Source organism: Octopus sinensis, linkage group LG3 (assembly GCF_006345805.1).
Source record: "Octopus sinensis linkage group LG3, ASM634580v1, whole genome shotgun sequence".
Taxonomy (NCBI): domain Eukaryota; kingdom Metazoa; phylum Mollusca; class Cephalopoda; order Octopoda; family Octopodidae; genus Octopus; species Octopus sinensis.
This window is the reverse complement of record NC_042999.1, coordinates 159,031,075-159,046,121: the sequence shown is the minus strand read 5'-3', so window position 1 is coordinate 159,046,121 and position 15,047 is coordinate 159,031,075. Positions and strand designations below refer to the sequence as shown.

Below are 15,047 nucleotides of genomic sequence, written 5' to 3'. Positions count from 1 at the left end.
TATTCTTTTACGCATTCGGCCAAAAATGTAACGTTTGAACACCCAAATACAAGTGAGTATGTATGTAGGTATTATTCGACCCCATATTGAACACGTACGCACAAACACCTGCACACACGCGTACACATTAGACATTAATGCACACGTATTCGCAGACACAGGTACGTACAAACAGACACACATAAAAGCAAATGATGCACACACAGCTGATATATATATATATATATATTATATATATATATATATATATGTATATATATATATGTGTGTGTGTGTATTGGTGTACATATATGTATGTATGCATATGCTTTATTTGTTAAATTGTTATTATATATATATATATATATATATATATATAGAGAGAGAGAGAGAGAGAGAGAGAGAGACTTACATGTATCAAATACCTAGTCAGATACCCACATCTGTGCATGCATATAACTTTTATACATCCCACAAACCAAGCAGAATGTGGCATCAAATTCCTACACAGCCATGTGGTTCCAAAAATTCTTTTTAATGCAATTGGAGTCGCTGGAATTGCAATCTCATTTTGGATCTTTTCGGTTTGAACGGCAGTTTTTTCTAGCGGTGTCATGAAATTGTCACCCATAATTATGACCCTAGTATCGATATATTGCATTTCAATCTATTTTAGGGTTAGGGTTAGGGTTAGAGGTAGGGTTAGTTAGGGTTAGGGTTAGGGTTAAGGGTGCAGGAAGGGTATCTTTTTTTCTTCAGAAATGTAAATAAACCCAATCTGTTTCTTAAATGAGAGACATTTTCATACGGCACAGAATGTTTTCACCTCAATAGACGGTCATTGATTGGTTCAAATTGCAGAAAAGGAAGAAAAAAACAACAAATATCTTACAAACTATAGAATTTTCTCAATAAAGCCAAGAGAAAAAGATGTTTTATAAACACATTCTACCAGTATACGAAGTTTAAAATTTTTTAGTTACCTAGAAATTATGTTCAAAACTGCCGTTCAAACCGAAAATATCCCTCATTTCTAATAACAACATGCGAAGGCACTTGACCAATTGTAGCCAGTTTCCGGTAGACAACTTGAACCTCCTACGCCTCTCCATTAGACTACGTGAGGCACACGAGCTCTGTTTCTGTAAAAAGCCTAAGAAGCATCAAGTTGAACTGGAACGGATCAAATCGGATCAAATTGTGTTAGCTAAATAAATAAACGCTCATATGTCGTCTTCGACGTGAGAGTCCGTCGTATATATATATATATATAGTGTAATAAATAAAATATATGCATGATTCGTTCGCTTCGTTCCGTTTCTTATTCTCCCAGTACTGTTATATATATATATATATATATATACTTTATTTAAAAGCATATTACTCTACCCCTGGTATTTGAGTACTCTATTTTCCACCTTGTTTCACATTCATGTGTTTACTCCGGTATATATATATATATATATATATATATGTATGTATGTATGTATATTTCAAAAATATTTACTTATCAGAATATATATATATATATATATATACATGTGTGTGTGTGTCTGTGTGTGTGTGTGTCTGTGTGTGTGTCTGTGTGTCTGTGCATGTGTGTGTGTGTCTCAGAATATTTGCTAATCGATTCTTCGCTTATATCAGAAACAAAGTTTTCAACGTAAAGTACAGCGCATATATGACAACTACGCTGGATAACACTCTGATAAGCAATCACATACTATCGGCATTTTCAGGAAAAATTAAGAAAGCTTATAATTCGATATGTGGAGGCGCAATGGCCCAGTGGTTAGGGCAGCGGACTCGCGGTCGGAGGTTCGCGGTTTCGATTCCTAAACCGGGCGTTGTGTGTGTTTATTGAGCGAAAACACCTAAAAGCTCCACGAGGCTCCGGCAGGGAATGGTGGCGGTCCCTGCTGTACTCTTTCGCCACAACTTTCTCTCACTCTTTCTTCTGTTGGCCTGCTCGCTTAGCCAGCGGGGTGGCGTCATTTGGAGGCTAAAACAATGCGAAGCGCATTGTGACCAGCGATGTGTAGCAACGTCTGATAGCCTGGTCGGTCACGGTGATCATGGTGATAATTCGATATAATTGCATCTCTTTCAGCGGAAACAGCTTAGAAAATATTGAAAACCAAAAGAAAAGAAAGAAACAGCGTATTTTGTAATAAGGATGCAAAAATATACAAGAGTATTAGCAATATAATTTAATTAGTCTAACTTTAGTAGTAGACCATTTTGTATTTATATGCCTGGAATATCTTTAGAGCGTCGGAAAAATGGCCTGCTGTATACGTTCCAACATTTTATATTCTGAGTTGAAATCCCACAGAGGTTATCTTTGCCTTTCATCCTTTCAGTTTCAATAAAATAAAGTATCACCAAGTCGATGTTGTCGACTAACTACAACACTCAAAATTACTAGCCTTGTTCCTAAATGAAGAACCATAATTTTATAAAATATAATACAGTATAGTAAACCAACCTATTGAAGTTTCCTTTTGCAGCTGAAGCCATTTGAATATAGTTACACCTTTGGGAAACTCACAGCCTAATATCTTATTAATAGAGTATTGTTATTTACGAATGCTTTTTGGAAACATATTTATATGAGTATCATGCTTCTCATTGCCCACTTTACTAAAACATTATTTTTACGGTTTAAGGCGGTGAGCTGGTAGAAACGATAGCACGCCGGGCGAAATGCTTAGCGGTATTTCGTCTGCCGCTACGTTCTGAGTTCAAATTGCGCCGAGGTCGACTTTGCCTTTCATCCTTTCGAGGTCGATTAAATAAGTACCAGTTAGGCACTGAGGTCGATATAATCGATTTAATCCGTTTGTCTATCCTTGTTTGTCCTCTCTTCCGCTGATGTCGACTTTGCCTTTCATCCTTTCGGGGTCGATAAACAAGGTACCAGTTACGCACTGGCGTCGATGTAATCGCCTAGCCCCCTTTCCCTTAAAATGTTCAAGGCCTTGTGCCTAGAGTAGAAATAATCATGCTTCTCCCTGCCCACTTTACCTAAAACATTTTCGCGGCTTAAGGCGGCGAGCCGGCAGAAACGTTAACACTCCGGGCGAAATGCTTAGCGGTATTTCGTCTGCTGCTACGTTCTTAATTCAAATTCCGCCGCGGTCGACTTAGCCTTTCATCCTTTAAGTATCGATAAATTAAGTACCAGCTACGCACTGGAGTCGATGTAATCGACTTAATCCCTTTGTCTCTCCTTGTTTGTCCCCTCTATGTTTAGCCCCTTGTGGGCAATAAATAAATAAGAAACGTTATGCTTGGCGGTATATCGCCTACCTTTACGTTCTGAGGTCAAATTCCGCCGAGGTCGACTTCACCTTTTATCCTTTCGGGGTCGATAAATTAAGTACCAGTTGCATTCTGTGGTCGATCTAATTGACTGGTCCCCTCTCCCAAAATTTCGGGCCTTGTGACTAGAATAGAAAAGGTTTAAGGTGGCGAGCTGGCAGAACCGTTGACACGCCGGGTGAAATGCTTAACAGTATTTCGTCCGTTTTTACCTTCTGAGTTCAAATTCCACCGAGGTCGTCTTTGCTTTTCATCCTTTCGGGGTCAATAAATTGCAAGTTGTATATTGCGGTCGATCTAATCGTTGGGCCTCTCCCCGATAATTTCGAGCCTTGTGTCTAGAGTAGAAAAGATTATTTTCGCTGGTTTTCTTTCTTGGGATGTAAATTTTGTTTCGCTAAATAAATTTGCATGGAGGTGCATAGAACTATTCGCATCTCAATATGTAGGTTACTGAAATTCCGCCGAGGTCGACTTTGTACCCAGTTACGTACTGGGGTCGATCTAATCGACTGGCCCCTTCCTACAAAATTTCTGGCCTTGTACCTAGAGTAGAAAAGAATTTGCTGGTTACTGAAGAAAGCGGTGAGCTTCAATAATCATTAAATGCATCGGGGCAAGATGTTTAGCGGCATTTTATCCGTTTTTACCTTCTGAGTTAAAATTCCGCCGAGGTCGATTTGTTTTTTATCATTTTTGCATCCTTTTGAGCACTAGGATTGAAGTAATCGACCTACCCTCTCTCCCGAACATGCTGGCCCTGTGCCAAAATTTGAAACCTACATGTAAGTACTGAGGTATGTATTAGATGAAATATATATTTATATTTAAAATAGTTTTTGTTTATTTTTTTTATCAGATCGACGAAAAGAAAGTGAAGAAGTATTCTTAAGAGCTTTGAACCACGTGACTGAGCCAACATCATTGCAAAATATATGGGCGCGTCTTCACCAGAAAGAACATTATCCACTTGGCGAATCTCGTTTGAAAAAGCGTTGAAACACCTGTAAATTACTGAATTGTTTCTAAGAAATAAATTTGATATCTGTTATTCTTCCAGTATTCTTAAATCTGTCTATCTACGCTAGGTGGCTCTCCTATGTCTCTCTCTCTCTCTCTCTCTCTCTCCCTCTCAATCACTCTCTCGGTAAACGCAAACACACACACACACACACACAAACACACACACATACCACACACACACACACACACACACGCACACATACACATATACGCGCGCGCACGCACACGTACGCAGATATATATATATATATATATATATATATATATATATACACAACAGCATCACAAGTGATTATGCATAAAACTGTTTCTTATGGTAAAAGGTGCAAAAACAACATGTCTGCGCAGTGCTTCTATCAATTGGATTCTCAGATAAGGCATTTTTGTTTTTGCCAGAGTTACCTCTCTTTAGCATTTTGCAATGACGGAGGTTCAAAACCCAGAAACCTCGCATCTAGTGATCCGATAGGGGGCAGTACTGGGCAGATATGTTATTGCTCACACCTTTTATCATAAGACAATTTTCTCCCCACGGTAGCTAGAATGAAATTGCCTTTAGAAGATGAAATATGTCATAAACGTGTTTAAGCTAACCTGCAGTTCATATATATATATATATATATATATATATATATATATATAATATATATATATATATATATATATATATATATATATATATATATGTATATATATATATATATTATATATATATATATAATATATATATATATAATATATATATATATATATATATATATATATATATATATATATATATATATATATATATATATATATATATATAATATATATATTATATATATATATGGGTATCTAAGAGATTCCACCATGCTTGAAACAGCAGTCAAAACCTGACTCAAAAACCTCATCATGTATTCAATACAGCACAAGGTGAAAAGACAAATAGATAAATATACTAGTGAAAATTGGATAGTTCCAGACCCTGGGTTTCTGGCTCTGTATGAAAATACTTCGCCTTCGTCAGTGAAATATGCCAAGAGTCGAACATATTTATATATATATACATATACACACAAACATGCTAACCCTTAGTATGCGTACGCGTATATACCTATATATGCACGTATATAGACGACCAGTTAAATTATCCGTCCAAACAGCATGTGCTATATGGTCAAAACATGACCAGATTAAATATAATGAAGTGAATATATAAACATTTCTATATAAATAAGGATAAGATCGGTATTTAAATAACGATCAAATCAAGTGGCAGCATGGGAAGAAAAAACCTTGTAGGTTATAATTATTATTAAAATTATAAAAACTGGTATCTAAGAGATACTACCATGCTTGAAATAACAGTCAAAACCTGATTCTAAAACCACTTTATATATCCAATACAGCTCAAGTTGAAAAGAAAAATAGATAAATAAGCTAGTGTAAATTGGATAATTCCAGACCCTGGGTTTCTGGCTCTGTATAAAAATATTTTGCCTTCGTCAATTAAATATACCAAGAATTGTACATAATTACATATATACACACACAAACATACGCAGGCCTATATGTATATATATGTACGTATACACACAACCAGTTCAGTTATCCGTCCAAACGATCTTATCCTTAGTTATATAGAAATGTATATATATTCAATTTCATAATTACATCTATTGTGATGATATTTGGCCAATAACGCATAGTGGTTGGACGGATAACTGAACTGGCTGTCTATATACGTGCATATGTATGTATATACGCCTGCATATACCTATTCTTGGTATATTTCATTGACGAAGGCAAAGTATTTTTATACAAGGCATAAATGCATGCATACATGTATGCATACATACATGCATACATATGTGTATACACATGCACACTGATGCACACACATGTGTACAAACGAATAAACAAAAAGTACGTAGCATTGATAACGGACAGAGCCATCGACAATTGTAAAGGTTCCGAGATGCAACGAAAATTTTAGAAAAGATAAATAAATGTCTGGAAATCGAACCGGTGATTGTGTTAAATAAGACACTAAAACTGAATGACTCTCCTCAGATACAATAATGAAAGAAGCCCGTCGTATATATATATATATATATATATATATATATGTGACGGTGTGTTTATGTGTTTGTATTTGTCCCCACCCCCCCAACATCGTTTGACAACCGATGATTGTGTGCTTACGTCACCGTTACTTAGCGGTTCGGCAAAAGAGACCGATAGAATAAGTACTAGGCTTCCAAAAAATAAGTCGTGGGGTCGATGTGCTCGACCAAACACGGTGCTTCAGCATGGCCACAGTCAAATGACTGAAATAAGTAAAAGAGTAAAAGAGTATATATATGTACACACACGCACACACAATCACATACACACACGTATATATATATATATATATATATATATATATGTAACGGTGTGTTTATGTGTTTGCATTTGCCCGCCCCCCCAACATCGCTTGACAACCGATGATTGTGTGCTTACGTCGCCGTTTCTTAGCGGTTCGACAAAAGAGACCGATAGAATAAGTACTAGGCTTCCAAAAAATAAGTGTGGGGTCGATGTGCTCGACCAAACACGGTGCTTCAGCATGGCCACAGTCAAATGACTGAAATAAGTAAAAGAGTAAAAGAGTAATATATATGTACACAACGCACACACAATCACATACAACACGTATATATATATATATATATATATATATATATATATATATATATATATATAATATATATATATATATATGTATAAGGGTGAAAAGGAACACATGAGTTGATATATATGAAAAAACAAGTCAAAATAGAAAATGCTAAAATAATTTTATAAAGAACATTTCAGTACCGGTTTCGGTCATTTTGATGTATCGTGCTCAAAATGACCGAAACCGGTACTGAAATGTTCTTTATAAAATTTTTAGCATTTTCTATTTTGACTTGTTTTTTCATATATATATATATATATATATATATATCGTTTCTGTAGCTTGTGATACATTTTCACGAGATGGGGGTGCTAGCCCTATGCCCAACCCTTCTCCATTTAAATCTGGGATTGGGACCGGCATAGGCGAAAATGGAAATAGCTGGGTCGAGTTTGTCGCTATAAATCGAACTCAATTCTCAGGATCGCTTTGCAATGTGTTCTACAAGGTAAAAGAAGACGTGGCCAACCAAAGGAAAAGTGGCGGAGAACAATAACAAATGACCACCTAACACTGTCCTCAATTTACAAGTTTGGGATGGGAGTGTTCCTCTGTATGGTAGCTACTGCAAAACTAGTGTAGTGGACGCTTTCAGTGTTAGAAGGGGTAATGATCTTCCTGTCACTTCAAGTTCCACAAGGCACAATGAGAACGTAATAGATGAATGAATATATATTATATATATATATATATATATATATATATATATATATATATATATTTCTTTATTGCCCACAGGGGCTAAGCATAGAGGAGACAAGCATGGACAGGCAAACGGATTAAGTCGATAACATCGACCTCAGTGCGTAACTGGTACTTATTTAATCGACCCAGAATGGTTGAAAGGCACAGTCGACCTCGACGGAATTTGAATTCAGAACGTAACGGCAGACAAAATACCTATTTCTTTACTACCCACAAGGGGCTAAACACAGAGAGGACAAACAAGGACAGACAAACGGATTAAGTCTATTATATCGACCTCAGTGCCTAACTGGAACTTAATTTATCGACCCCGAAAGGATGAAAGATAATGTCGACCTCGGCGGAATTTGAACTCAGAACGTAGCGGCAGACGAAATACCGCTAAGCACTCCGCCCGGCGTGCTAATGATTCTACCAGCTCACTGCCCTTATATAAATATAAATATATATATTATATATGTGTGTGTGTGTATGAGTGTATGTATGTTGTATATATATATATATATATGTTGTGTGTGGTGTTGTGCATGTATGTTGTATATATATATATATATATATATATATATATATTATATATATTATATATATATATATATATATATATATCACCGTGATCACTGTGACTGACCAGGCTATCGGATGTTGCTACACATCGCTGGTCACAATGCGCTTCGCATTGTTTTAGCCTTCAAATGACGCCACTCCGCTGGTTAAGCGAGCAGACCAACAGAAGAAAGAGCGAGAGAAAGTTGTGGCCACCACCCTCTTCCGGAGCCTCGTGGAGTTTTAGGTGTTTTCGCTCAATAAACACTTACAACGCCCTGTCTGGGAATCGAAACCGCGATCCTACAATCGCGAGTCTGCTCCCCTAACCGTTGGGCCATTGCACCTCCACTATATATATATATATATATATATATATATATATATATATATATATATATTATATATATATATATATATATATATATATATACATACATACATACATACATACATACATGCATACATACATATATACATACATACATACATATACATACATACATACATACATACATACATACATACATACATACATACATACATACATAAGTACGTACATATATACATACACACACATGCATACATAAATGCACCTTCAAAAACTTGTGAGTATATATATTGATGAAAATTTATGTTGCATTATGCTATATCGTTTATAAATATTAAAAATAGGTCTTTGGTTTGTGTTATTATGTGTTGGAAATGACGCAAGTGTATTACGGAAGAGTTGTAAAAAGCATTTGTAACACACGTTTTTATTTGCTGGTAATATTGTATTCCGTTAAGCCTGAAAAGATATCAAAGATGTGCATGTGAAATTATACAATTCCAATGAATTCCAGAATTGTGTCAATGACCAGACCTCTTGAAAAACCACGAAAATGTCTTGCATATAGTAATATCACGAAATGAAACATATAATTGCAAATGTCTATGTTTGAACGACCATCAACAATTTCATGTTCGAATTATAATTCTCTTTTCTATTCCCCAACGTAATGAATATCCATACTTCGAATTTATTTCAAATACATATTGCTCTATGTAGTAATTGTATGTATCGTGCTTGCTGGTCAATATAACATCTGTGGTTTTACAGTTTACAGCTTTCACATTTACGTCAAATTTATAAATCATATTGGACATTTGTGGTTTGACAAATGGTTTACGTGTATGTCATTCTTTAATGATGAGCCAGCTCGAATGCTATTTTTTGTAGTATATTATTTGTGTTACTTTATGATTTGGTGTAATATATATTGTGATTTCTTTTAGGAGTTTTGGATGCATTGATTCGTATGAAAATCACCAACTATATTTTAATAGTGTTTCTAAGAAACGTAATACCAGAGGCATTACCGTGTTGTCTTCTTTCTTATGTTGCTCGGCTGTTTGATTTTATTAGTTTGTTAGAATAACTATGGTTGAATTTTTATTGTACTAAATTCCTAGATTTCTTTGACTGGTACTCCATTTGTGGAGAATAAAACATAGTAAGGAGGGAGAAATCTTTGCTCATGAAAGGTAGAACAGCTCACCTCTGAGAGTCGTTGGGGTAGATTGTTCTATTATTGTTTCAAAATTGACCCTACTCCAGTTTAACATCATTTGCATACGCCTAATCAGTTTTTGAAGCCCGGTAAAGTTTACGACTTTAGAAAGAGAAAATTGCTCCAAACAAAGGTGAAATAGACGATTAAATGTCCTACAGGAATTCACAGATAATTGCTTTTATTGACGATGAAAGGAAGAATAATATATAGTATCAAGAAACTAAGTGTTTAGAAGGAAGCAACGAAGACAGTATAAGTGAATAAACCTATCTCAAGTTTTAGCTGTACTGCAAAACCTCCTCTATGTATTGCACTGTTATAAAATCGCTTTTACCATATGGCAGTTTAATGAGCGACATAAAGTTTGAGGGTCTGCATCATGAGTTTACATAGGGCATATAATCTGTTGTAAGCACAATATAGCCTAGAGAAAATAGTTACGCATATTTCAGATAATCACGCCTCTAAACATAGAAAAATTACGAAAAGACAATAGAATTTTTAAAGTAACAGTACATCTTTATTGCTGCAAATATTGAATATATTGCTTTGCAGTCAAGAAGTGAATTGTATTCAGGATGCAGAGCTCTAGACTAAAGCAGGCTAACAGTATCATATAACAAAGAAACATAGATAATTGCATTTTATCTTTGTGATGGATGATATCGTCAATAAATTCATTAATAAGTAATTGTTATAAAGCACACAAATCATTTAACCACCTAATGAGCTGTCTAAGAAGATATCAAACTTTAGACATTACAGGGAACATTTGTATGTAGTCGTTAAAATATTAATAGGTCAAATTTCGATAGCTCAGTATCAATTGTTTCATATATTTTACGTGACAATTAAGACAAGAAATCTTTAAAAAAAATATTGTTTGGATCTCTGTTCGTATTTTGTGGTTGCAGAAGTTGCCAAAAAATTTGAAGGAAGGGTTTTCCTCTCTTCATTCTTAATGAAATGTATATAGTATATTTTTACTGGTTAGATATAAAATTGAAGAGGAAAGATTGTCTGAAATGGAAAGGAAATTTAATTCTAAACTGGAGGACTATATACATTTCATTCCGGTTTAAGAAGGAAGTACAGGTAAGTGATGCTAGCGGATGGGGCCGTTAGCATCACTTTCATCTCTCATTTTCACCCTTTCTCTCATTTTATCATACGTTAATTTGTTTGATGTCTTGTGTCCCCAATGTGTTGTAGTGTCCCTTCTATGTAAGTCCTTTTATGGTTAATAAAAAATCATCGACCTCCAATACATATTTGATAGTGGTCAACTTAATACAAAGCCCAAGAAGATATATGGTCTAGAAAACATTCTAATTATCTCCAAGCGTATAAACCAACATTCATATAGAATAAGGAGTTAACATTTCTTCATTTTCAACACATTTGCTGATAGTCTATGAATTTGCTTACATAACCAATTGCCTAATATGTTTATTCTGATGTACAATTAGAAATGCTTGTAGAATAAAATAACATAAAACTTCATGAAAACTAAATGTTTCTCACGAGGTATAAACGATTATTTTCGTGGTCGATCGATCTGCTGGACTTAAAAGCCAAATCTTCATGAAACGATCGACAGTACTTAAGCAGAGTTATAAACATTTAATTCTTAACGGTACAGCTAACTTTATGCCAATTATTAAACGCTGGTTTAAGCTGCCGTCTTATCAGTTTCGACGACATTAATAACTAACGTCATGAAGAATTTGTTAGCTTGATATTAACACAAAGGTCAAAGATATTGTTGGTTCCAGGAATTTAAATTGAAAAAGAAAATGCAAAACATTTGAAGCATTTTAAGATTAACAGACAATCAGTATCTTCATTTTAAAACAAATCGAGTCATTTGAATGAGTTATTAAACAAATAATTGAAAAATAAACTGATTATTAATTACGAGGAATGCCTGCTTGACTGCAGTTCAATGAATGAAACAACAAAAAGAGAAATATGTTTAATGAGACAAATTCCCGTAAGATATGCATGTATCTATCGTAAGAAACTCTCAAGTGAGCTCAACGGCAGGTCTTTACAGAAGAACCCCCAGGTAAGTTTTTCGCTTCTTAAATTCTTACACTCTCAGGGGGCCGGGCTGCATCCAAGTCACAGCATCTGGGTGTCCTTCTGCTGACATTTTTTGACCATTTGGGTATCTCGAGACATGCGTTTAATCCGCTTGGAGAGTTCATAAATTCGGAACTCCTCTTCCTTAACTTTAACATTTACACATTCTAACAAGACAGAGCTATATCTATGAGTATTTTATGTTGCTGTCAAATAAATTCCACAAGAGCAGCTTTCAAGGCCTGCGACGAGAATCAACTTGTTTGATTTTCATCGTACTTTCTTATTCATGAAGATGTACTCATCCTGGTCAAAAACACATGGTTGTTTACTTTGGTTCCATTAGAAATACAAATACTTTAGTAGGGATACCTATTATATATTTAGTACCTATGAAGCTATTTCTATCTGTGTCAATCTCCCTCCTCTTTGTATGCCTATGTGTACATACGTACTTGTATACATACTTGCATACATACATACATACATACATACATACATACATACATACATACATACATACACATACATACATACATACATACATACATACATACATACATACATACATACATACATACATACATACATACATACATACATCTGTGTATACTTGGACTGTAGGTTTCGCTAAGTATGATTGATATGCATCAATATATGTGAGAAAATGTTCAAAGAAAATTGAAAAAACTATACTCAACTGAAATCTCACTTGATATCATTTATCCGGATTCCATTTAGATAAGAAATGCAGACGTGTGTAAGGGAAATATATTGTGGCATAATGACTTCTTTTATCGTATCACATTTACAAAGAAAAGAGATACAACAAAACTGTATTAGACAACATTGATATAGTCAAATTATTACTAGTTAAACACTTCGGAAATTATGAGTTACTAGCAGTATCGCCCGGCGTTGTTCGGGTTTGTAAGGAAAATAAGCATTTTTAGAGATGTAAAGTATAATAGCCATCTCAATATGGCTAACTACAAGGGGGGGTGTTACTGTAGCTTTTTACGTTCTGAGATTTAATAATAAATTTTTAGAGAGTTACTTCCTTTATATATGCCAAAAATGCATTAAAAATGGGAAAAATTGATGGTAAATCTTTTTAAAATCGTAAACTCATCATAGACGCGCGCTAATACCCAGAAGGGCTTGATATGAATCACGACTATAAGATACCCGGTTTTGGTTAAACTGCACCGCAAAATGTGGGAGTAGTTAGGAATCTAAATCGTAGGAGACAGACAGCACACACCCTCGCTTTTATATATAAAGATTTGGGAATAGGAATACAATGCAAATGGGCATATAGTTCCCAAAACATAACGGCAGAAGCATATCTAGGAATCATAACTTAGGTGTGGCCCAGCAACCTTAGAGTGTAGTGAGGTAAGAAGCAAAACGAAGTGGCTTTTGATCAACAACAATTCACTACCATCGATTATTATTTTTTAATACAAAACTTTATCCTATCTAACAGCCGTTTCTGCTTCCATTGTCCTACAGTGTTGCCAAAGAAAATTCTGAGAATAATATTCATCATATTTTGTAACACATCCGATCTGGAACACGGAGTTTCATCAGTGAAGAAAAATACATAAAGTAAAAGAAAAGAAAGAAGAGCATCGAGAAGAGTAATTTATTTGAATCATGCCATTTTGCAGTGTAGCGCTTCAGGCCGTGGAGAAATATTTATTGGTGCGTGAATCTTTCTTCGGGCGTAACATGGTACATAAATAATAAAATCAATAAAATAAGTACTTTACCATAACGGATACGCCAATAGGTCCAGAAGAAGAGGGCGGCGTGATAGTGTCATAACGTTTAGAAGTAATCAAAATTCTCCTTAAGATTGTGTTAAAAGTACTAATTAACATTTGTCCAAATAAAATGCCCATCACTTAATTATATTTATTTACTGGTATACTGTAAAGACCAACCACCTATTGTCCGTAATGGCGTTGACCAAAGTCCAGCTTTCAATATAATTGGTCAGTTAAATCTAAAAACAAAGGGTAAGCTATTAAGACCGTTATACGGGTAGATGTAAATAAAAAAGTAAATAAAAAGTGAAAGTATGGAGAAGTAACATATGTTATAAGTGGCCCAAGGCCGCTTAGGACATTGTAGATGAAACAGCCAGACATGTAAACAAGCACCATGCGAAGGAAGGAACTATGGTTATGGGGAGACAACTATTAAGGGCAGGTAATTACTAGGGCATTGACCTTCAATTAGAGAATTATAATACTAAGTCTATCTTCTGAAATAACAAGCACAGTACCCAAGCGGTGGTCCTCCTAGACAAACAGTAATTGTCCAAATATTCTTAAATACATTTAGCCTAGTAGTCCTATGAGAAGGTGTAAGTACAAATCACCAAATTAATTGATTACAATTAAATCACCTGTTAATTACTATTATAGTTACAGATAGAGAGTCCTACTACAGTTTCCTCAATCATACTTAATATATTATTGTTATTATTATTATTATCATTATTATTATTATTATTATTATTATTATTATTATTATTATTATTATTATTATTATTATTATTATTATTATTGCCTTTGCACAGCTTCTAACCCTGGAGATGTACTACGGTGTCAGATGTTCACTACCAGTGAACTAAGGTAACACCGCTTATTTCTCGACCGCCTTCCGGAGTATTCGGCCGATTCCAAGCAGTGCTGTTTTCTGCATGTGCTCCACTCTCATTGCAGCCCCTATTTGTTCCACGTATTTCACGAGATTTTTGCTCACTGTTCTCAGGGCTCGGACATTTATTGGTATTACTGCTATCTTTTTCATCAACCACAACTGCTTAACTTTCCAAGCTGACTTGTCATATCTGTCTTTCTTCTCGCATACCTTGTTGTCAGGTGGGCATACAATATCTAAGACCCGGTATAGTTTGTTTTCTTTCTCAATTAAGACTATGTCTGGCTTCCTATTCTCTATCTCATGGTCGCACTGAATCATAAACTCCCTTACGATCTTTGTATTTCTATTTTCGACGATGCCTTCAGGTTTGTGGTCGTACCATACTTGTTGCAAAGTGTCAAATGAACAAGCCTGGCTATATTGTTGTGGCGTCACTTATATTCCTTCTGGGC

General features: G+C 35.0%; 1 protein-coding gene across 7 annotated transcripts in view; it reads left to right on the top strand.

The window, feature by feature from the left end:
- LOC115209866 (protein O-mannosyl-transferase TMTC4-like) overlaps positions 1 to 4,356 on the top strand; it is a 382,774-nt gene extending 378,418 nt beyond the window's left edge. For all 7 annotated transcript variants that reach the window (XM_029778443.2, XM_036501543.1, XM_036501547.1 and 4 more), the window contains one exon: positions 4,163 to 4,356. The gene's annotated coding sequence lies outside the window, so the exon portion shown is untranslated. The remainder of the gene's footprint in view (positions 1 to 4,162) is intronic.
- Positions 4,357 to 15,047: the final 10,691 nt, after the last annotated feature.